The sequence below is a fragment of the Neovison vison genome, chromosome 2 (assembly GCF_020171115.1).
Source record: "Neovison vison isolate M4711 chromosome 2, ASM_NN_V1, whole genome shotgun sequence".
NCBI lineage: Eukaryota > Metazoa > Chordata > Mammalia > Carnivora > Mustelidae > Neogale > Neogale vison.
In genome coordinates this window covers 220,935,612-220,958,453 of record NC_058092.1, presented here as the reverse complement: position 1 = coordinate 220,958,453, position 22,842 = coordinate 220,935,612, and the positions used below count along the sequence as shown (strand labels likewise).

At 41.1% G+C, this 22,842-nt stretch overlaps 1 long non-coding RNA gene across 1 annotated transcript; it reads right to left on the bottom strand.

The window, feature by feature from the left end:
* Positions 1–564: 564 nt before the first annotated feature.
* Positions 565–22,734, bottom strand: LOC122901105. The gene is made up of 3 exons (XR_006383359.1): positions 22,675–22,734; positions 18,494–18,591; positions 565–693 (listed from the first exon to the last, which is right to left on the bottom strand). It is a non-coding gene; the product is annotated as an uncharacterized LOC122901105 (long non-coding RNA).
* Positions 22,735–22,842: the final 108 nt, after the last annotated feature.

Sequence of the window (22,842 nt, the reverse complement as noted above, 5' to 3'; positions counted from 1 at the left end):
ACAAAAAGCTTATTTCTCTATAGAGGCTGCTAACCTGACCCACAAAGGCCGTTTTATTCCCACCAGAGTACAAAACCCAAGATGACAGGAACTTTGTTTAGTTACTACTTTATCTCCGGTTCTCGGCATATATCGGTGCTCAATGACCGTGAATTCATTCCTTCAACAATTGCTTACTGAGCACTTATTAAAGAGGGCAGTGTGGGTGATACTTGGGATTGAAGAAATAAAAACAAGTGTATCTAGGAGGCTATTTCAACCACTAGTAAGAGAACTGTCTTAAACAATTAGGCATTTATTAACGTAGCACAAGCAGCGGTCTAAATTTAGATCAGCTCAGGCTGGCTTGATCCACCCCCAGGGATCCAGATTTTTTCAGTTTCATCCTAAGATTTGCTCCCCGCTGTGGGAGAGGGGAGGGGAGCAAGAAAGATCACAGGGTGGCCCCGGTAACCACTAGTGCAACAGCAGGAAAGAGTAGAGCTTCCTACACAGAAAGACCCTTCCCAGAGGTCTCCAGCATCCCTCTTGCTTCTCTCAAAGGCCAGAATTGGGTCACTCACCCATTCCTGAATCATGGTGTTTAGCTTCAGACTACAGGGCTCCTCCCTTCACGCTGAGGGTGATGGGATGCTTCTCTGAAGCAAGGGGACTAATGCTGAGGAGGGGTGGCTCTCTGAACACATGCGGGTTCTGTAAGGAAGGAAGGGAGTAGGAGTTAGGGACCTAGAGGTCGGGAAAGGGGGTGCCCATAGCAATACCACACACCATCACAAGATTTATGGTGGAAGTCTAGAGTTTTAAAAAGTGCCTGCCTATATACAGACAGTCTCCAACTTACGACGGTTTGACTTACAATTTTTCAACTTTACAATGGTGTGAAAGTGATATGTATTCAGTAGAAACCATACTTCAAATTTTGATTATTGATCCTTCCCAGGCTAGCAGTATACCATGGGATACTCTCTTGTGATGCCAGTTGGCCACGTGATCATGAGAATAAACAACTGCTACATCTTTTTTCTAAAGATTTATTCATTTGACACAGAGAGAGCGAGCACAAGCAGGGGAAGCAGCAGGCAGAGGGAGAGGGAGAAGCAGGCTCCCCGCTAAGCAGGGAGCCCAGCATGGGGCTCAATCCCAGGACCCCGAGATCATGACCTGAGCCGAAGGCAGACGCTTAACCCACTAGTCACCCAGGCACCCAACTGCTATACTTATAACCAATCTGTATCCAGACAACCATTCTGTTTTTCACTTTCAGTACAGTATTCGATAAATGAATTCGATAAATTCAACACTTCATTATAAAATACACTTCTATTAGATGATTTTGCCCAATTATATGCTAAGGTAGGTGTTCTGAGAACGCTTAAGATAGGTTAGACTAAGCTGTGATATTCCGTAGGTAGGTTAGGTGTCTTAAATGCAATTTTCGACTTGTGATAATTTCAACCTACAAAGGGTTTATTGGGATGTAGCACCACCATAAGTTGAGGAAGATCTGTAAGATCACCTAAGTAGTGATTCTGATTCAGAAGGTCTGTTGTGGGGCTTTGACATTTGTAATGTCTTAAAAGCTGCACGGGTGATTCTGATGCCCAGGCTGCACAGCAAGCAAGTGCCGTAAGCTAAGCGCCACCAGCCCACCAGTGTGCAAACAAGAATTCAGCACAATTCCTACCCCGGAAAGCCTACACTAAGTGTCCTTGAAGAGATTTTGGCATATGTGCCAAAGGAGTTCAGGGAAAGAAAAGCTCCCTCTGATCTAGTAAGTTGGGAGAGGTTCCTGAGAGACAGTGGGACCTCCAAAGATGAGTAAGACTTGAACAGAGAACCCACGGAAGCAATGCAGCCAGAAGGGCACAGCATGAGCTGGGGTGGAAAAAATGGAACACTTGTCAACTCATGTGTCATGTTTGTCAGAGGACAAGCTGATCTCTGTTTTGTTACCTCATTGTTAGTCGAGAAAGGGAAGTTTCCTCATCTTCAGTTTTTCTCATCTTGAACCAATAATTGGAGAAACTGAGGTCTGTTTCCAGAACTTGGTGAATCAGTGCTATCTGATATTCCTGATACTTTGCTGGAATTATTCACCAAGCTTCCTCTTTGAGCACAAAGGGGATTTTAAGAGGCAATGATTGGGGCTTTCACATATTTGTCTTAAAAAATCAGAATCACTGGGTGGAAAAACCCTATGAGATCACCTCTCTGCTCTACCTGACCTCTGTGGGGGAGACACAATGATCTTCTTAGAGACAGAGGTATTTCAATTTCTCCTCAAAGCAAACTAAGATAAATCCAATCAAATCCAGCTAGGCTGCAAAAGTAATTGGGAGGAAAGTTAGAAACAAGCTAGAGAATATGGAGGAAATTTGTAAATTGGCTGGCAATTGGATTACATTTAAAGATTCAATTAATGACAGATTCAGAATGGAGTTTCCTTTAGTGAGTTTGTTAACTCTCAGGCAAGAGGCTTGGTGGTTTGCTGATAGCACAGAAGGTGAGTCATACAGCACTGACTGGCTCAGCCAGGCTGGGACAAATGTCACCCACTCACTTTGATGGATGCACCCCATGCACAGAAATATGTGAACAGATATTGATTTTTTTAAACTCTACCATTACTCACTGTTCTTGACAACTTATTTTCCTTCTTTGGTACACCTTTGTTGTTGCTACTTCTGCAGCATCTAAATTGCTTTTTAGTGAACTTTAAAGGAGTTTCTCTCATCCTAACGTGAGTTTCTGAGAGGCAGAGAGTTGGAGAGTTGACAACAGACTTGCTATGTGTGGCTTGGGCTCAACATTCTGGAGGAATATTGCCTCTCTCAGGTTCCGAGAGCCCTCCCTATGTTACCTATTAAGTGGGTTCAGGGCAAAAATACTGGGTAAGTCAAGAGGTATCTACAGAAAATACTAATGTGGTAATTAGCTTCAGCAAAGAGAAAAACAAAGTATGTGCATACTTTTCAAGAGGGGTCATACGATAAACTTCGTAAGAGAATGATTTTGTCTGGAAACTCTTAGAAGGAGATCAGGCCACAGAGAAGAGGACTGGTATAAACCAGTGAGAACAGAGGTGAATGCTGGCTCACTTGGTTTCTATCCCTGTACCCAGCCAGCTTTGGCAGAAGGAAGACGGAGCAGAAGCAAGCAGCAGATATGGGGGTGATGCCGTAGCAAAGGCCTTCCTACAAAGTTAAAGATGATTCACACCCGTTCAACTGTGAGAGTCAAACCTCTCTGTGGGTTCCACCTTCCTGGTTTGAGTTGGTCTCTAAGTTCAGAGAGAATCATTTCCCATCATGGTGGATCTGAAATCAGTAATGCTGATGAGCTGAAAATGATTTCAAACAAAAGATATTTTGGAAAAATTTAGGCCTTGTTTTGGAAAATGAGTTGCTTAATCCCATTTGTGAGTCTATAAAATAGGCTCATAAAAGGGCCTACTAAATCTAGCTTAGAAGCAAAGGACCCAGGAATATGAACGGTGGGCATAGTACTATTGAACAATAAGTGGTATAAAAAGAAAAAGTGTAGTCCTATAGTAGAAAAGAGTATAAAAATAGTTTCACTGAAAAAGACTGCGCTCCCAAGTTTAAGCCAGCTGGTCTACCTATGTCTAATGATCATACAAGAAGGTGGTCACCTAAGGAGATGAATCATTTAGCTCGAGTCATCATTGTGGTGGGAAAATAAGCCCATTTATGCTTCAGCAACCTCAAGTCTCCTTACCTAAGCATGTGTACAAAGTCCCTCTCCTTGGGCTTTTCCCCCAAGTTTTCTGCTTTTTTTCAACATGGACAGTTTTATCTTGGGAAAGTTTATCACGGCAAAGAAGATCTGAGTGGCTAAAAAATGGATAGGATCTGTATAGATAATCAATTCAGACTCTGTTTTACTCAGGCATTCACATATTCAACAAACATCAAGCATCTACTATATGTCATGTTCTGGAGTCTTACAGATGAGTAAGACCTGATCCTAAAGGAAAATCAATGGTGAGAATATAGTGGAACACCAGCTGTAACAGAGGTAAATAAGCACGAGATACCATGATATCAAAAAGGAGGAGCATGAATGGGGTGCCTGGGTAGCTCGGTTGGTCGGCTAAGCACTGAACTCTTGATTTGGGCTTGAGTCATGATTTCAGGGTCATGAGATTGAGCCTGCTTCAAGCACTGTGCTCAGGATGGAGTCTGCTTGAGATTCTCTCCCTCTCCCTCTGCCCACCCTGCTGCTCGCTCATGCTCTCTCTCAAATGAATAAATAAATAAAATCTTTAGAAAAATGGAGGAGCATAGGAATATCCAATTCTGTTGAGAAAAGGAGTAAGGGAAGGTTTACAAGAGGAGGTGATCTTTGAGGTGGGAGTTGAAGGATGAGTACAGGTTAGCCAGAGAAATGAGAGACGAAAAACCTCCCCCACACCACACACAAAAGATCAACATTGGTAAAGATACAGAGGTCTGACACCATGGCTCAAACAGAGAACTGCAAATGATTTGATATGACTAAGGCTGGAGATTTCAGCAGGACCCAGATCTTACAGGACTTTGTAGATCATGCTAAGGTAAAGAAAGTTTATTTCCAAAGGGATGGAGAACCACTGGAAGATTTTATACTGGAAAGTGACATGATAAGAACCGGGACTTAAAATGAAAATTCTGGCAGCTAAAAGAAGAAAGAACAGATGACACCTTAGGAGGCTTCCAGGCCATAACTAATAAAGGATTGAATTAAAACAGGTGCCGTGCAGGGGGAAAGAGGTTTGAGCAATATAATGGTGTAACAGTCAGAATCTAGGTCTCATAGAGGTAAAGAAAAGAAAGGATGAGTCTTCTCTCTTACAGGAGAATGTTGCAGGTGGCATTACTTCTTGAAAAAGGAAGTATAAGGAAAGGAGTAACTTTGGAGAAAAGGTAAATTCCATTTTAGAAATGTGTATGATCTCTGGGTCACCCCGGTAATGATCAGTTGATACTTGTTTATTTATTTTTAAAGATTTATTCATTTATCTTAGAGAGAAGGAGAAAGCGAGCACATGAGTTGGGGGGAGGAGCAGAGGGAGAGACTCCCCAAGCAGACTCCCCACTGAGGAGAGTGCCTAGTGCTGGACTTGATCCCACAACCCATGAGATCATGACCTGAGCCAAAACCAAGAGTTGGGACACTCACCCGACTAAGCCACCCAGGGGCCCCATGATCAGTTGATATTTAAAAACATGTTTTCTTGGGGCACCTGGGTGGCTCAGCTGGTTAAGTGTCTGCTTTTGGCTCAGTCATGATCCCAGGTTGCTGGGGTCGAAGCCCTGCGTCAGGCTCCCTGCTCAAGCATGGAGCTTGCTTCTCCCTCTCCTCCCCACTTGAGCTCCCTCTGTTGCTATCTCTATTTCTCTTTCTCAAAATAATAAATAAACAAAATCTTTAAAAAAGTCTTCTCAGTAAAAACTGTATTGTAAGAGAATGGCATTTGTATTGGCTGTGAGTAGTGGAACTGTCTTGTGTATTATTTTATTCCACTGCTTAAAAGAGCCTGGCACACAATAGGTGCTCCACAAATATACTTTTTAAAGATTTTATTTATTTGACAGAGAGGAGAGGGGGGGAGCACAAGCAAGGGGAGTGGCATGCAGAGGGGGAAGGAGAAGTAGGCTCCCTGCAGAGCAGGGGAAGCCCAAAGTGGGACTTAAACCCAGGAACCCGGGATCATGACCTGACGCAAAGGCAGTTGCTTAACCAACCGAGTCACGCAGGCGCCCTCCATAAATATTTTTAAGGACCTTTAATTCTTAGCAGTTTAAGTAATTTAATGTGTCTAGGTTTTGTTTGTTTTACTCATCTTTAATTTTTTTAAGATTTTAATTCAATTTTATTTTTAACTAATTTATTCTGCCTGGGGTTTACTAAGCAGCTTGAATCTATAATTTCAAGTCTTTTTGCCAAATTTAGAAAAATTTTAGCCACTATTTTATAATAAAAAAAATTTCTGGGGGCACCTGGGTGGCTCAGTGGGTTAAAGCCTCTGCCTTTGGCTCAGGTCCCAGGGTCCTGGGATTGAGACCCCGCACCGGGCTCTCCACTCTCTGCGCGGCAGGGAGCCTGCTTCCTCCTCTCTCTCTGCCTACTTGTGATCTCTGTCTGTCAAATAAATAAAGTCTTTTTAAAAAAATTCTGAACTATTTTCTCTCTCATCTTCTTTGGAGATTATAGTTATACCTATGCTAGAACTTTTTAAAAAAATTTTTAAATTTTTTTTATTAACATGTAATGTATTATTAGCCCCACGGGTACAGGTCTGTAAATCACCAGGTTTACACACTTCAGAGCACTCACCATAGCACATACCTTCCCCAGTGTCCATAACCCAACCACCCTCTCCCTACTCCCCTACCCCCAGCAACACTCAGTTTTTTTCTGAGATTAAGAGTCTCTTATGGTTTGTCTCCCTCCCAATCCCATCTTGTTTCATTTATTCTTTTCCTACCCCCCAAACCCCCCACGTTGCCTCTCAACTTCCTCATATCAGGGAGATCATATGATAGTTTTCTTTCTATGATTGACTTATTTTGCTATATGCTAGAACTTTTGATACTGACTCAAGTCCCTGAAGTACTCCTAATTTTTCTTCACCTTTTTTCTCATCTTCAGTTTTGATCATTTCTATTGATCTACCTTCAGGCTCACTGACCTTCCATCCAATATCCAATCATTTGGTAAGCTTATTAAGTGAATTTTTTATTCCCGATATTAAATTTTTCACTTCTAGAATGTTTCCCTTTTTGCAGTTTCTTTCCCTCTGCTAATAGTTTCCTGTTTGTTCATTATGAACATATTTTTGTTCGTGTCCTTGAACAGTTATAATAGCTAGTTTAAAATAATTGTGTCTTAATTCTGATTTCTGCATCATCTTAGGATCAATTTCCATCTATTTCTTTTCTCTTGATTATGGGTAACATTTTTCTGCTTTTTTGACTGTCTAGTAATTTTGGATTGTGCTAGCACATTGCAAATGGTGCATTGTAGAGACTATGGTTTTTGTTATGTTAAGCTCTGAATTTATTTTTACTGAAGAGTTAAGTTGGTTACTAAATTTTTCTCCTCTGTAGTGGGAAAGGGTTGAAATTTCCATTCAGTTCTTTTATCATTAGTTGGGCTGACTGAAAGTCCTCCCCACATGTGTGTAGTTCAGAGATCAGTCAGAGATTGGGTAAACTCAATGTACACATTCTGGAACCTCTCCTCTGCAATTCTCTCCTTTCTAGGATACCCCCCAACACTATCATTTTCCAGTTGCAATAACCTCAAACTCTGTCTGTTGATTCCTCAAATAAATTCATCAAAACTGTGGGTTTCTATCCATATTCTAGCTGCCCCAGCATGACGCTGACAGGTGCTTGCCCTTAGGCAGAAAGCCATTTAAAAAAAAAAAACAAGAAACTCATCTAGGGCCATTCTCTTCGAAGTCTCAACTCTTCTCTAGTTTCTAGTTTTGTTTCTCTTTAATACCTTTAGGTAATTGTTTTTTCCTCTAGAGTTTAAAATTATTATTTGCAAAAGGGTTAATCCAATAGAAACTACTCTACTATTAACAGATATGGAATTTCAAGACCCAAAATTGAAGTACCTAATGTATAACTGCATTCTGATCTCTAATAGACACTATCACTTGACCTAGTTCAAATTAAGCTACTCTCAATACTCTCTCTTCCCCCTCTAGCAAACTTGTTCTTCCCCAAATCACTATATTATATATATGTGATACATATAAATATCATATATATATATGGAAAGACTATCATCCAAAAATCACCAAGGCCCTCTAGTCTTAAAGACAGAGAGCTACTCTGCAGTCCTCACCTCAATCTTTGCAATATTTGACACTATCCTTACAGAAACTCCTTTTGTAGCTTCCATGACATTATTCTCTCTTGGATTTCTTCCCTTGGGCTGGTGGAACCTTTGCCCATTTTATAAGTTCTTGTTCTAATGGTTCTAGAGGTGATTGATCTTCTTCTTGGCATTTCCACCTAAACGTGTAATAGGCCTTTCAAACTCAACATGTCTCAGACTGGAACATTCTCATTCCAGAGTCTGCATTTTCTGTTCCCTCTGCATGGAATGACACACCACTAAATATCCACATGGTTCACAATTCTTACTCCCTTCAGGTGTCAACTGCAAAGTTAGTTTTTAAATGAGGTTTTCCTGACAATTTACTATATTATAAATATAGCCCCTTCCTTTTGCACTATGTTTCCCTTTCTTTTCCTTTATTTCTCTCCAGGGAACTTATCACCACATACATGTCATAGATCTACTTTTAAAACTGTTGCTATCAGGGCGCCTGGGTGGCTCAGTGGGTTAAAGCCTCTGCCTTCGGCTCAGGTCATGATCCCAGGGTCCTGGGATCAATCTCTGCACCAGGCTCTCTGCTCAGTGGGGAGCCTGCTTCCCCCTCTCTCTCTGCCTGCCTCTCTGCCTACTTGTGATCACTGTCTGTCAAATAAATGAATAAAACATTAAAAAAAAAAAACTGTTGCCATCAGTCTCGCCTCCCTGGAATGTAAGCTCCATGAGGGTAAGGCCTTATCACTGCTAAATCCCTAGCATTGAGAAAAGTGACTAGCATGGAGTAGGTGTTCAATAAACATTTGTTAAGTAAACATTGAAACTACTTGACCAGAAGAGAGTGAGAAGAAGCATGGGTAAGGAAGGAACACGAGCATGTACAAGCTGGGTGGTAGAACAAGAGCCTATAAAACAGACTAGCAGGCAAGGGAAGGAAACTCAAGAGAGAATAAGGTCCCAGAAGCCAAAAGAGGAGTTTCCAAGGAAGGTGCCAAATATTGCAAAGATCAGATGAGGCAAGAACTGCGGAGTGGCTCTCTGTCTGGCATTCATGACTTATGGGTGACAGCTACTTTGGTGACATGGCCAAAGAGAAAACCAGACCACAGTGGGAGACAGTAGCAGCAAATAGAAACATATGGGGAAAGGGCAAGTAGGCAAGCAAGACCGAAGCTTCAGGAACAAGAGGTTAATGATAAAAGAAAGTTGAGAAATGAACACAGCTCAGCTGGAGGGGTTTGCCTTAGGCAGAAGGAAGATCTTGCCCTTTGACTCTGAGATGCTAGGAAGGAGAAGATGGGTTTGTTTGATGTACAGAGTCAGGCTGGTGCATATGGTTGTATGGGCTATGTCCCGTCTGAGGACCAGTGACTGAGGGGGACATTCTGCTCTCCAAGTTATTAAGCCCTGACATGGGGCTATGTTAGCACCTTGAATTAATGTAGTAACAGAGCCATGCCTCTGCGGTGTTGCGTACCTTTTTCTAAAGTTTACAAAGGAGGCCTTGAATAGAACTTACATGTTTTAAAATAAACATACATATTAAACTTTATATATTAAATATTACAGGTATAGTGGAAGCCTCTTGCCTACTACTTCTCTGGTCGCAATGCCCCTTCTTCTTCCCCAGATAAAATCACCATCCTGAATTTGGTTGTTTTGATTCCCATGCATGATCTTACACTTTTACTATACATGTGTTCCCATAAACAGTGTATATTTGCATGGCTTTAAAATTTGTATTAGTGGTCTCCTACTATACATACTACTCCGTAATTTATTTTTGCTGAATATTTACCTATATTGCAAGTTATCCATGTTGATACATGTACCTTTAGTTTACTTTCATTAGTTTCATGAATATTTATTCATCCACTGACTAAATAAATGTTCCACTTTTTTTCTCCATTTCTGTTGGTAGACATAAAGGTTATTCTTTTTAAGGTTTCTGTTTTTAAAACCAAAGACGCAATAAATTTTATGTATCTCCTTATTACATATCGAGAGCTTCTCTCAGAGTGGAATTGTTGGTCTGTGAGGGGTGCCAACTTGCTCTCCCTATGGAGAGAGTAACATGTCCTGGCATCAACCAGGCATGAGTGTTACCGTTTTCTGTTTTTTTTTTTTTTTTCTTTTCAGAATTTTAAATTTTCTCCCATTTAATGGGTTATAGTTTTTGTTGACATATTCCTGATTATGCATAAGTTTGAGTGTATTTCATATGCTTATTGGCTATTTGGGGTTCTTTCTTTTGTAAATTTTTTGTTCATATACTTTTCCTTCCCTTCTCCTCATTTTCACTTTTCTTAATGATATATGGGGGTGTTTATTTGGTTTTTGAATTCTGGTTACTGATTCTTTAATGCAAATATCTTCTTGTGCTTTGTGGCTTATCTTTAATTTTTTTAATGATGCTTTTGGCTGTATACACATTATATTTTAATAAAGTTTTTCAATCTTTTCGAGGATGAATCAATATAAATAATTTTTAGGTGTGTGAGCTGGAGGGGGACGGTATCAAAGGAAATTCTTGCCAAGTGACATTTCTTTTCTCTGTAAAGTCAAAGGAGAAGTCAACTTTGAAGAGAAAACTGTGGAGTCCCTGAGGTTCCCCCTGTAGCTGACATGGATAAATTGAGTCCACAGCAAATGCCCAGATCTAGGAGCTGGCTGGGGCGGGGTGGTAGGGGATGAGACAGGATTTCTTACATAGAACCTTGCTTTACTAGAGCTTACCATCAGAGGACTAATACAGGTTAGACTGTGTTACCCTGACATAATTCCTTAGAAACTCAAGAGGAAGGAGAGATGAAGGCAAGATCAAGTTAATTATATAAGGACTGGATTAATCAGGGAAGTCCATATGTCAACTTTCTTGACCTGCTATCAACCTAAGAATCACAAATGAAACATAGATAAGGAAATGGGGGCTGACCGAAGTTAAGGTCTCCCAGCTAGTGAGAGGCAGAAAGCACATGAGAACGACAGCTCCCAGATCCAGGGTGCTCCACCTGCCAGGCAAAACATGTTGACACGGCCTCTTGTGATCATAAAATAGAAGTGTGAGAGTGAAGCAAAGGAAAAGCCAAGTAAGACAAAAGAGAATTCAATTGCAACCAAAGAGGCCCAAGACCATTTAATCTGCGTTCACAAACTGTTAGATGCAGTTATTATATTCACATCTACTTGTTTGTCTTATGAGGCTACAGGTAGATACGTTATCCTCATCTTTTTTTTCAGTTGGGACAGAAAAAGGTAAAGTGACTTGACCCAGAACACTTTATAAGTTATAGCAAAATAGAGTCAATAAACATGGGCTCCATGGTCAATACTTTTTTCTTCATGAACCACAAGCTAAACAGCCATGTATGTCTAAAAATTATAATTTGTACAATTACTATAATTTCTATAATTTTCAGAAATTATAATTTAGAAATTGTAAATTTATAATTTAGAAATTATAAATTTAGAAATTATAAATAAATTTATAATTTATAATTTGTAAATAAATTTAAAATTTATAGAAATTACTACAAAGTCACTTTCTTGTTTCAGATTCCTTAGTTTTATTCTTCCATTGACTGTCAGGTTAACTGGTTCTAATTCCCTCTGCTTGTGGAGAAAGCATCAACTTAGACAGCTAATGAGTAACACGGAAAAAAAATAAATAATCAAGCTACTATAGTCCTGTTTTTCCTATCTATATCCTCATCAACAAACACGAATGTAGAAATCGCCTCCAACTGCCTGTGGAGACACATCATTAATTAGGATCAATCAAAAGTTCTCTCCAGCCAGAAAATGCTTCAAAACTTTAACTCCTTTTATGTTATTATAGTAATAGCCTTATGAAGAAACTAGCATTTTCTGCCTGTGTCAGAGAACTATCATAGCACTAATCACAAGAAATCCTTAAAATATTCTCCGATGTAAAACAAATGCCCACTGCCATTGAATGTTGGCTTCCTCCTTGTTCTCAAGACGGAATTCTACTCGTGCCAGGCACACCTGGTCCCTTGGGTAGGATGCCTTCGGGAGCTCTGTGCTAAACCACTAGTCTAGATGTAAAAATACTAAGGGAGCAGAAGGAGGAGGCAAGGATTTACCTGCTAGTGAAGCTGGTAAACAATCACCAATGCCCTTTCAAAACTAGGTCTTTAAAGATATTCTCCTGGACAGGGAAGTGAGGAAAGGCTTGTGATGTGGACCAGAGCCTAGCAGCAAAGCAGTAAGGCATGAAAGCGCAGGGCAGGTTTGTACATGGGTACCACTGTGTGGTCAGTGTCCAGGATGAGAAGCAGACTGTGACCATACCACCAATGGCCTTGTAGGGTGAGCTAACAAGTTGGGATTTTACAGGTAGGTGTGGGCACACTCAGACTGGTATTTCCAGAAGACCAATCTGGCAGCCAAGTGTGGGAGATGAATCTTAAGGAAGGAGCCCCATTCTTGGGCTACTGCATCAGGCTAGGAGAGACAATGATGGCAGCTCGGCTGCAGCACTAGAGTGGAGATGAGGGGATACATCCAAAACACATCCAGGGGGAAGAATTAGTGAAATGACTACAAGGGGGAGAAAGGAGTTCTTTTAGCTGAAATTAGAAAGAAAATTAGTAAGATCACCAGTGTCAGAGAATACAGAAGAGGAAGTCAGGCCAAAAATGAAAAATTCAAAAAATTTTAAAACTTCTTTATAACAGTCAATCATTTTCCTAGGAAGAGTCTATTTTCAGGTAAACAAAAATTGTTCCTTCTTTATAAAATTTACTGTAATGGTTTTTCTGTTTATAAAATTCATGCTTAATGGCCTTTGATGTGCTAGAGTAAATAATCACCAATTGTGCCCCCCAAAATTTGGGAAATTCTTCAACAGAAGATATGCCTAATCTGTGTATCTGAGATGCTTATGCATGAGCAGCTCTCCTACAGCATAATACGTATATGATAGCATCTATACATTAGTGGCTCTCTACACACACACACACACACACACACACAATCAGAAATCGATTTAAAACAACATGATATCATCTGCAGGAAGTGCCAAAGCATTTTTTCCATTAGCTTTTAATGTGAGGAAAACAAAATAAGAAGGTGACATTGTTTCATGGTTTCTTTCTTTTCTTTTTTTTTTTTTTTAAGGAAAAACTAACCCTTACTTATTTTTTAAAACTGAACCACTAGAAAGTATATCACAGCCTTGAAACACCAAGCATAGACTATATTATCACTTTAAAGAATAAGCTGGTAAAAACAACAAGGTCCTAATCAAAATGATAAGGTGCTGGAGCTGGGGCAGGAATGCTGCTTGCTACAAAGGCCCTTGGCAAAGTGGTATTTGGTAATGGTGGGGAGGATGTCCCTCCTTTGCTTCAAAGGAATCATGGCTCACGGGAGTTGCTTGTTCTTCCCCCTTTGCCCTTCCTATTGTGAAGGGATTGTCTTGATAGGGCTCTGTTATTTGAGGGGGCTAAATAATAATGAGTTCAGGCTTTCATTCCATTCTGTTCTATAAAAACCAGGTTCTTCTAAATCTGGTACTTAGTAACTCTCTTTTTTTTTTTTTTTAAAGATTTTTTATTTTATATATTTATTTGTCAGAGAGAGGGAGAGAGAGCGAGCACAGGCAGACAGAGAGGCAGGCAGAGGCAGAGGGAGAAGCAGGCACCCTGCCGAGCAAGGAGCCCGATGTGGGACTCGATCCCAGGACGCTGGGATCATGACCTGAGCCGAAGGCAGCTGATTAACCAACTGAGCCACCCAGGCGTCCCAGTTAACTCTCTTAATTAAGAAGAAATGCCCCCTTCAATGTTCATTTCCTGGATACTGGTATACAGTGCAATCAAAACCCCTTTCCCTTCAAGGGAGAGTATTAACTACTGCAAGATTTTTATCCTGTGGCTCTGCTGCAGAGAGCCCCGGGGCCCATCACAGCAGCCAGTGAGAGGAAGGGCTGCTTGCCATACCCAGTCTAACATCACCTCTCATGTTTTTGCAGGGTCTCCTAGCTGAAATATGTAATGTGTATTTCAAGAAATATATATACGTATCTTGATGGCGTTAAACATATACCGATGAGGAACTGTTCAAAGTTCTTACCAAAACTACCTCTCCCAACTCCACACCTTAAATCAACTTCATTCCCTTGTATAATAACAAAACCAAGCAAAACAAAGAGCTAGAAACCTTTTTTCCCCTTCTAAATTAGTGACCTCATAGATTTTGTTTTACAACTTACAGAAAATGATTTGGTGATCCTTCTGGTAAACAGGAGGTTGGCACAAACAGAAACACCTCTGTTCACATACCACCAGATCAGAGGCAGTTTAGGAGAAGCTGTCAGCCTGTTCAAACCTGTGTACGAAGAAGAATCTGGTACCTTGAAGGTCTCTGGCTTCTAGGCCAGATCCCTGGCCTATGAGATCCCTAGTGCCAGGACAAGCATGTGAAATTTAAGCTACTAAAAACTGTTCTGTACTATCTTTGACCCAAATTTCAGCACCAGTTTTTTCCCATTTCATTTTCTAGGGTTCAACAAAGGAGCCAGTGTCCAGAAAGAAGGGACACATGCCTCAAACTTGATACCACCCTTAATTTCTTCATGGACGTCACTTAAAAGGCCAAAACTCCCAATTCTCTTTTTAAATAGATTCCTGCTGTCAACCCTGATGGCCAATTGCAAAGACTTCTATTTCCCAATGGATAAGAGACTTCATCTTCTTGGTCACAGTCGGGATGGGTGCCTATGGTCATCCCCACACAAGTCTCCAGCTGCCACTTCACCTGAAGCTCTTTACTTCCTGCATCTATTGAATCTTTGGCTTTGTCATTGCAATGCATGGTGCACTGGCTCTTCTCCAGCTGGGCCTGGGCCAGAGGTGCACAGCAGCTGCACCTCTGCACTGGTGCACCTGGCTGCATGGACGCCTGGCTGTCCTCACAGCACTGGGACTGCACTGGAAAAGAAGGCCCCGCATCATCCAGATGTTCTCTCTCTCCGGACTCTTCACCATGGAGTCTTCTGCCTCCCGCACCAGAGCTGCTGCAGCTCTCTCACGGGGACCCCACATGACACCCCCTTTGCACCAGTGCCCTCATGGACTCCAGCACTCAGGCCCTCCTGTTTCACAGTTTCTAATTCAGGTAGCTTCTGCAAGAGAGGCATCAGAGATGCCTAAAAATAGGAGTGATACAGAGAAAGTACACCTTCTTCCCTATGGTGGTGCACTGCCCATTCAGGACTCAGGAGCTCATTCACCCGGAACTAGGGCATGTTGATGGCTGACAGTTTTCAGCTAAATTATTTTCTGTCCCCTTCACAGGGGCAGCCCACATCTGTTGGCTGATCATTTGTGGTTGGGTGGGTATAAAGTCCAGGCACCCTTCACTTAAGGGGTAGAGGGTCTTTAAAGGGCCGTTCAGCTCCAGACCTCCTGTAGGAATGACTGAAGACTTGGCTGCAGCCGTGAGGCAGCTGCTTTTCTCTCTGCCCAGCCCCGCTCCTGTCACTCTCACAGGTGATGTTCCCAAGAGCACTACCCAATAAACTTCTTCATGGAAATCTGAGTCCTTTTCCCAGGAACCCCAGCCTATGGCACCTACCAGGACCACACAAAGCCTTCCACGAGCACTAATTACACAGAAGGAAGAGTGTCACTATAAAAGCACATACTAAATGCACTGGGTCTTGTACAAAATGAGCCATGCTCCCTACCTATATTTTAGCTTATATTCTAACACCAACAACACAGAGATGTTGTAAACAGCACACAAGTGATCTAAAGGACTTTGGACATGAAGTTATTTTACTGAAAGAATCCTAGCAAGAACAAATGAAAACATGTACATGAAAATCAAGAGCAGGTGACTAGCAGTTCACCTGTTAGATACTATAAACCATCATTTTTTCCCTCTGGTTGTTGGTTTTTCCCTATTTCCTCTCCTGAAAAGCTGCTTGACAATGTTACTTCCCTAAGGCTCAAACACTGGAGGAGGTGAGTTGCCCGCACCAGCCTCCCCCACTCCTGCGCATGCGGTAATCGGATCAATGCCTGTGTCCCCACTGCCACCTAACGGGTTCTTTGAGCATTGAAGCCTCCGTGGAATAGTACTTTTTTTCAACCGCTGACATATTATGTCAATAAAATGGTTAAATGTGACCATATCAAGCTACGGGCCACTAGTTTTCATGGGGCAATTCTGGGGCTTATTTTGACTTCTGGAAAGAAGTTAACTGTCTCCTTTTTCCTATTTACATCTGGGTTTGTAGATCCGAGCCACCCAGGTTGTTTGATGTAAGTATCCTCAAAAAAAGGATGGGGGCTCCTGGGTGGCTCAGTTGGTTAAGTGTCTGCCTTCAGGTCATGATCTCAGGGTCCTGGGACTGGGCCCCATGTGGGGCTCCCTGCAAAGCAGGGAGTCTGCTTCTCCCTCTCCCCAGCTCCCCTCTGCCGCCATGCTCATGCATGTTCTGTCTCTCTCTCTCAAAAGGAAAAAAAAAAAAGATTGTTCTATTACCCACTGTATTGAAGGTGATATAGAATGTTCCAGGCTTTCCTAGAATGTTCCAGGTTTCTTCAATAACTAAGCTTTTTCTAAGATAAACAATCAATGTGAAGGGGGGATTGGGGGGGCTGGGAAACAGATAATGATGGTATTTTCAGGGACTGTGATGCAGATGAATCCAATTAACTCTGAGTTTAAGACCATCTTAAGACTACCACTAGAGACTGTTATATGAGAAAGCCAAAGAGGGCCAAAAAAATGATAAAAGCTCCTGTCACCACATCAGAGGGCAAGGCCCATTGGACCTCTCCTGCATGTGGGGAAGTCAAAGTAATTCATTCTCATGCCTTCCTTCCTGGCCTTCAAAGAGCTCCTTTGACTGCTTCGGCCTCCACTGCCCACACCTTCCTGCTAGACCTTGACCCATACGGCTTTCTACAGCCTTTTGTTTCTGACAATCACATATGCTTCTGTGATCTCTCATATTACCTTCTGAGCTGTTCCTAGAGACCCTCTCAATGATCCACCCGCTGCTCTCCCCCACCATTTTTCAAACACACACACACACACGCTACCACCTAAAACCATTCTAGCTAGTTTCTGAATACTTTTCTCCATCTTTTTATTTTGAAAAATTTGAAACATACAGAAAAGTTGAAAGATTAGTAGAATGAACACATATATCTTCTACGATGACCATTAACATCTTGCCACATTTTAATTCCTTCTCTTCATACACACACACACACGCACACACTTATGTAAGTATACACATAGGTATCTACACACATACACATAAACATGTACACATACACGTTTATACCACACACAGCAGTCCCTTCTTATCTGCAGTTTCACTTTCCATGGTTTCAATTACCCGCAGTCAACAAGCACGTGATCCTCTCCTGAGGTATAGTCAGAAGGTCAAGAGAAGCCTGACACTGTGTCACAATGCCATGTCATTTACCTCACTTCATCTCATCACACAGGTTATTTTATCATCTCACGTCCTCGCAAGAGGGGGTGAGTGCAGTACAAGAAGATATTTTGAGAGAACAGTCAGGTAACTTTTATTATTGTGTATTGTTTGTTTTTTAAAGACTTTGAGTGAGAGAACATGCATGCAGGTGCCAATGGAAAGAGCAGAGGGAGAGAGGGAGGGAGAGGGTTAGGGAGAGGAGAGAGAATCTCAAGCAGACTCCACGCTGAGCTGAGCCTGGAGCCCAATATGGCGCTCCATCTCATGCCCTTGATAGCATGACCTGAGCCAAAACCAAGAGTCAGATGCTTACCCAACTGAGCCACACAGGTGCCCCGATTATGGTATATTGTTACAGTTCTATTTTATTATTTATTACTTTTAATCTCTTACTGTGCCTAATTTATAAATTAAACTCTTGTCATAGGTATGTCATAGATAGGAAAAAGTTGTATATATAGGGTTTGGTACTATTTGCAGTTTCAGGCATCCACTGGGGGTCTTGGAACATATGCTCCCCCCACAATGTAGATGAAGGGAGACTAGTGTGTGTATATATACACAGAAGGCCATCTATATACATATATATACACATATGTTCATACTCACACCCATATGATTTTTATGAAATTTCATACAATTGTTTTGGCTGAACCATTTAAAGATAAATTACAGATGTATGCTACTTTATACCTAAATACCTGAACAGGTCATTCTTCTAGCAACTTAAGTAAATTTCACACTCAATAAAGTTAACAATAATACAATACCATCTAATACCCAGTCCATATTCAAATTTTCTAAAGTATCCTCAAAATTTCTTTTATAGCTTTTTCAAACCAAGACCCAATCAAGATTTACTCATTGCAATTATTGTTAGGTTTTTGGTCTTTTTGTCTCTTGATCTAGAAGTACCCCACTTTGGGTATGTGTGTATGTGTGTGCATGTGTGTTTAAGTGTGTGTGTAAGTGTGTGTGGTGGGAAGGGGCAGAGGGAGAGAGAGAATCTTAAGCAGCCTCCCAGCTAGTGTAGAGCCTGACACAGGACTCCATCTCACAACCTCAGATCATGACCTGAGCCAAAATCAATAGTCAGAAGCTTAACCAACTGAGCCACCCAAGCGTCCTTTCCCCACTCTTTTTAACGACACTGACCTTTTTGAAGAATTTAGGCATTTTCTTATAGAATGTTTCATATTCTGGATCAGAATCTTCCCTCAGGGTCATTTTCTCTGTTCCTCTATCTCTAGTTCCTATAGACAGAAATTTGGATCAAAAGGCTTGATTATATTTAGGTTAAGCATTTGGGGCAGAGTTCTTTCATTGGGGATGTTGTTGCATCAAATCAAAAGGCCTATAAAGTCAGGTTGTTCACTATTAGCGGTGCTAAGTGTGATCACTAGGTTAATTACTTTATAATTAAGTAATCTGTGGGGTGATACCGTGACACTGCAAACATCCCCTTTTCCCTAGTTCCTTTTAAAGACAGGTTCTAGCATCTACTGATGATCTTTACCTCAATTATTAAGGACTGCACAGATTTTTCTACTTGTATTATTCCATCTGTAGGTACTGGCTGGCATTCTCCTATAACAAAAAAAAATAACCCTTCTCTCACCCTTGATTTTGAGTATCACTCTAGACTTAGGAACTTTATTTTTTTTTTAAAGATTTTATTTATTTATTTGACAGAGAGAGATCACAAGTAGGCAGAGAGGCAGGCAAAGAGAGTGAGAGGGAAGCATGCTCCCTGATGAGCAGAGAGCCCGACACAGGACTCAATCCCAGGACCCTGAGATCATGGCCTGAGCCAAAGGCAGCGACTTAACCCACTGAGCCACCCAGGCGCCCCTAGACTTAGGAACTTTAAAAATGTATTCAATGGGGGCGCCTGGGTGGCTCAGTGGGTTAAGTTCGGCTCAGGTCATGATCTCAGGGTCCTGGGATCGAGTCCCGCATCGGGCTCTCTGCTCAACAGGGAGCCTGCTTCCCTCTCTCTCTCTGCCTGCCTCTCCATCTACTTGTGATTTCTCTCTGTCAAATAAATACATAAAATCTTAAAGAAAATGTATTCAATGCTTCGCTCATCTATCATAGTCATTATTCTGTTTAGCCCAGCTTGACTCACATTTGGCCAAAGGAGTCAAACTTGATTCTGTGACCCTTCACTTAATCCTATAGTTTTGGGGGTACTTCCTTGCTTTCTGGCAAGGTAATCTAGGCTCACCTTTGTACTTTTGTATTTTCTGGGCCTCAGACCTGAAAACAACCATTTCTCCAAGAAATGCGGTTTCTTTTGTGGAGAAAGGGATCTAGGTATCAAGATATGGGGACCCTCCATTGGGAGAAATTATATATATTCTTCTAAGAAATATACACAAATAAACCCTAATTCAAATTTAACATCAGAGACCTTCCTCCTAAACCTTCTTTTATTTTATATTTTTCATTTGTTTTCTCCTAGATTTCTAACATGTATTATTCACTTTATAGTAGACCTAAAAAGTTTCAAAGTTGCACTGCCAATAGTACTATTAAATCTGTGACATCTGAAATTTTTTGTTGTTGTTGTGCTTTTTGCCCTCAGAGTATATCCCACTAAGAATCCACATACGACTATTATTAAACACCATTTCCAAATATGTCTAAAGAACTTTGAATGCCATTTCTGATCCCTGTAAAGCCTTAGGTTATAATCTTTTTCAAACTCAAGGAATCCTGCTTTCTCTTTTTGGTGGTATGTTTTCAGTTCTTTAGTGGTACATGTAAAACACAGAAATAGCTGAAAATGCACATCCTGAGACAAGCAAGGCAGTGCAAATAAAAGTGGACAAGCCAGACTGCTATGACTGATGAGCACCTGCACTGGACAGCATGCATTTAAGGGTGTTTTTCCATCACCTTTAAATGAATGATGACACCCAAGAATCACCTCAGGGTATATTTTCAATCCACTGTGTGCAAAAACACTCAATAAGTACAAAAGGCCAGTAGCTTGCCCTATGGCAACTCTCCATGCAAACATTCAAAACACCTATTATGACTAAAGAGGGCAAAGGTACAAGCAGTTATTATGATGATATACATATCTCTAATTCATCATCTTAGGCATTTGTCAAGATTGCAAAAAATGTGGGCAAATCTGGTCCTACTTTTAGTCAGGAGGGAAGGCAATAAAAGCTAAACTAAATAAAGATGTAATCTCTTGGAGCTCCTGGGTGGCTTCATCATTTGAGCGACTGGCTCTTGATTTTGGCTCAAGTCATGGTCTCAGGGTCTTGGGATCAAGCCCTGAGTCAGGTCCCACACTCAGTGGAGTCAGCTTGTTCCTCTCCCTCTGCTCTTCCCTCCCTGTCCCACCTCTACATGCATTCTCACTCTCTCTTAAATAAATAAATCTTTTAAAAAAAATAGAATGCAATCTGTCATTTAACCAATAAATTGTTGCATACTCTTGTACTCTGCAGTGGGTTGGCACATTTCCAAAGGAAGCTGCTATATTTTAATTTTCTTTAGTAATTAAAGGCAATAGCTTATATTCTAAAAACAATCAGGAGTCTTCAAATGTTATTTACCTACTAGGTTTCAATAAAATAAATACCAGGTTTTAAAACTAGAGGTTTTAGATACTGCTCTTTTTGAAGAATAAGCATGATCAAATTTGAATGAGAACATTTTAAGAAAAATTAGACACTGAGTAGATTTTCACACTCAGTGAAGGTGGTAAGTCTGAACATTTATTTGAAGCATCACTCTTAGTCAAAGTTTATACTTGCTCCAATTTTGTCTCTAATAGCTTTTGAACCACTATGAAATTAAATGAGTACATGTAAAGCGCTTAGAATGTCGTCTGGTATATACAACTGTTATTTCTTTATGAGAATTAAAATTAAAACTATATTGTTTTTTCCCCACCAAATACAATCCATGTTGTACAGAGGAGCTAGAGATTAAAAGCAATCCTGAAAATAAAAGCTATCAAGATGATACAGAAATCCATACATGAGCTTATAACAAATACTTTCCTCTCTCTCTGTCTGGAAGTGGTTCATTAAGAGTTCTCCTATTTGAGGGGTGCCTGGCTGGCTCAGTCAGAAGAGCATGCAATTCTTGATCTCAGGGTTGTGAGTTCAGCCCCTCACTGGGTGTAAAGATTACTGAAATAAATAATAAAAAAAGAGTTCCCTTAATTGATTTTTACACAACTGCAAAATATACCTTATATTCAAGGAAGATCTTCCTGGCATTTGTTCTTTAAATACACAATTAGAATAAGTGCAGTTTTAAAAAACTACATTATATTTTGAACAAACTTCTCCCATGTTAATGAAGCACATCCTTTCTGGTCTGTTTTGCCTCTTAATTCTAGCTACACACGGCTGCCCTCTGCAGCATTTCAGTTCTTCCAAATTGCCACACCAATGATCACAAACCTAATCTAGTTTCCATTTATGTCCGTGTATTTAGAGAAGGGAAGGTCCCTTCAAAAAAGCAAGAGGGCATCAGAGCAAGATGTCACAGTCCAAAAGAGCCCATCTGAGAGGAGGGCCTTCTTAGGGGTCCAGCAACATACCCCGACCCCCTAAAGAAGGTTTCCAGGCATTCGTGTAGCCTCTTTGTGTCACAGGATTTTATATTTTTAATTGGAAAAAATGATATATGTATGGAAAAATTTAGAAAGGGCAAACAGTGAAAAATATAACCAGTGAAAACATATGGCTTCTATTCCAAATCTCTAGATAGGTTTATGCATCTGCCCAGAGAGTATGTATTATTACAAACATACATTTCTTTTTAAACATAAAGTATTCACATCACTCTGCTTATCGTTCAAGAAAACATAACCTGGAGATGGTTTTCTATCAGGGGAGATTAACCTATATAATTTACGCTATTAAAACCAAGCAGGGTCTAACAAAATAGGTTTTAAATAAATCAACCTTCGCTCCAACAGGTTCTGCCACAATTACCTTTTTATTGCTACTAAGTATTCTCTTACTATATATAGCGATGGCTCTAAAACTTGAGCAGATATTGGTATCACCTGCGGCGCGTGTTAAAACAGGCTGCTGAGCCACCTCGAGTTTCTGAGTCAGGAGGTCTGGAGTGGGGGCTGAGAATCTGCACTTGTAGTAAGTTACCGCGCGATGGTGATACAGGAGTTGCGGGAACCACATTTTGGGAACCAACCGCTAGTATGCTCGCTGCTGTAAACTCCGTTCCTCCCACCTCCCAGCACCGCTAGTCTTAGAAGGAAAACGCGGTAACTCCGCTGGGAACTTCACGAACGGCCCAACAACACCCACTCCCAAAGAAGTCAAAGACTCTGCACTCACATCCGAAATCGGGATAACACAAACCTACATCCGGCGCCTAGAGCAACCTAGCTACGCCATTTCCTTTCTATGAAGCTCCGCCCACTCCGCGTCCCTAACGCAAGGGTGGGCCGCGCCGCGACAGCTAGGAATCACGTGGGTAGGGCGACGTCTCGCGAGGCTTTTAAC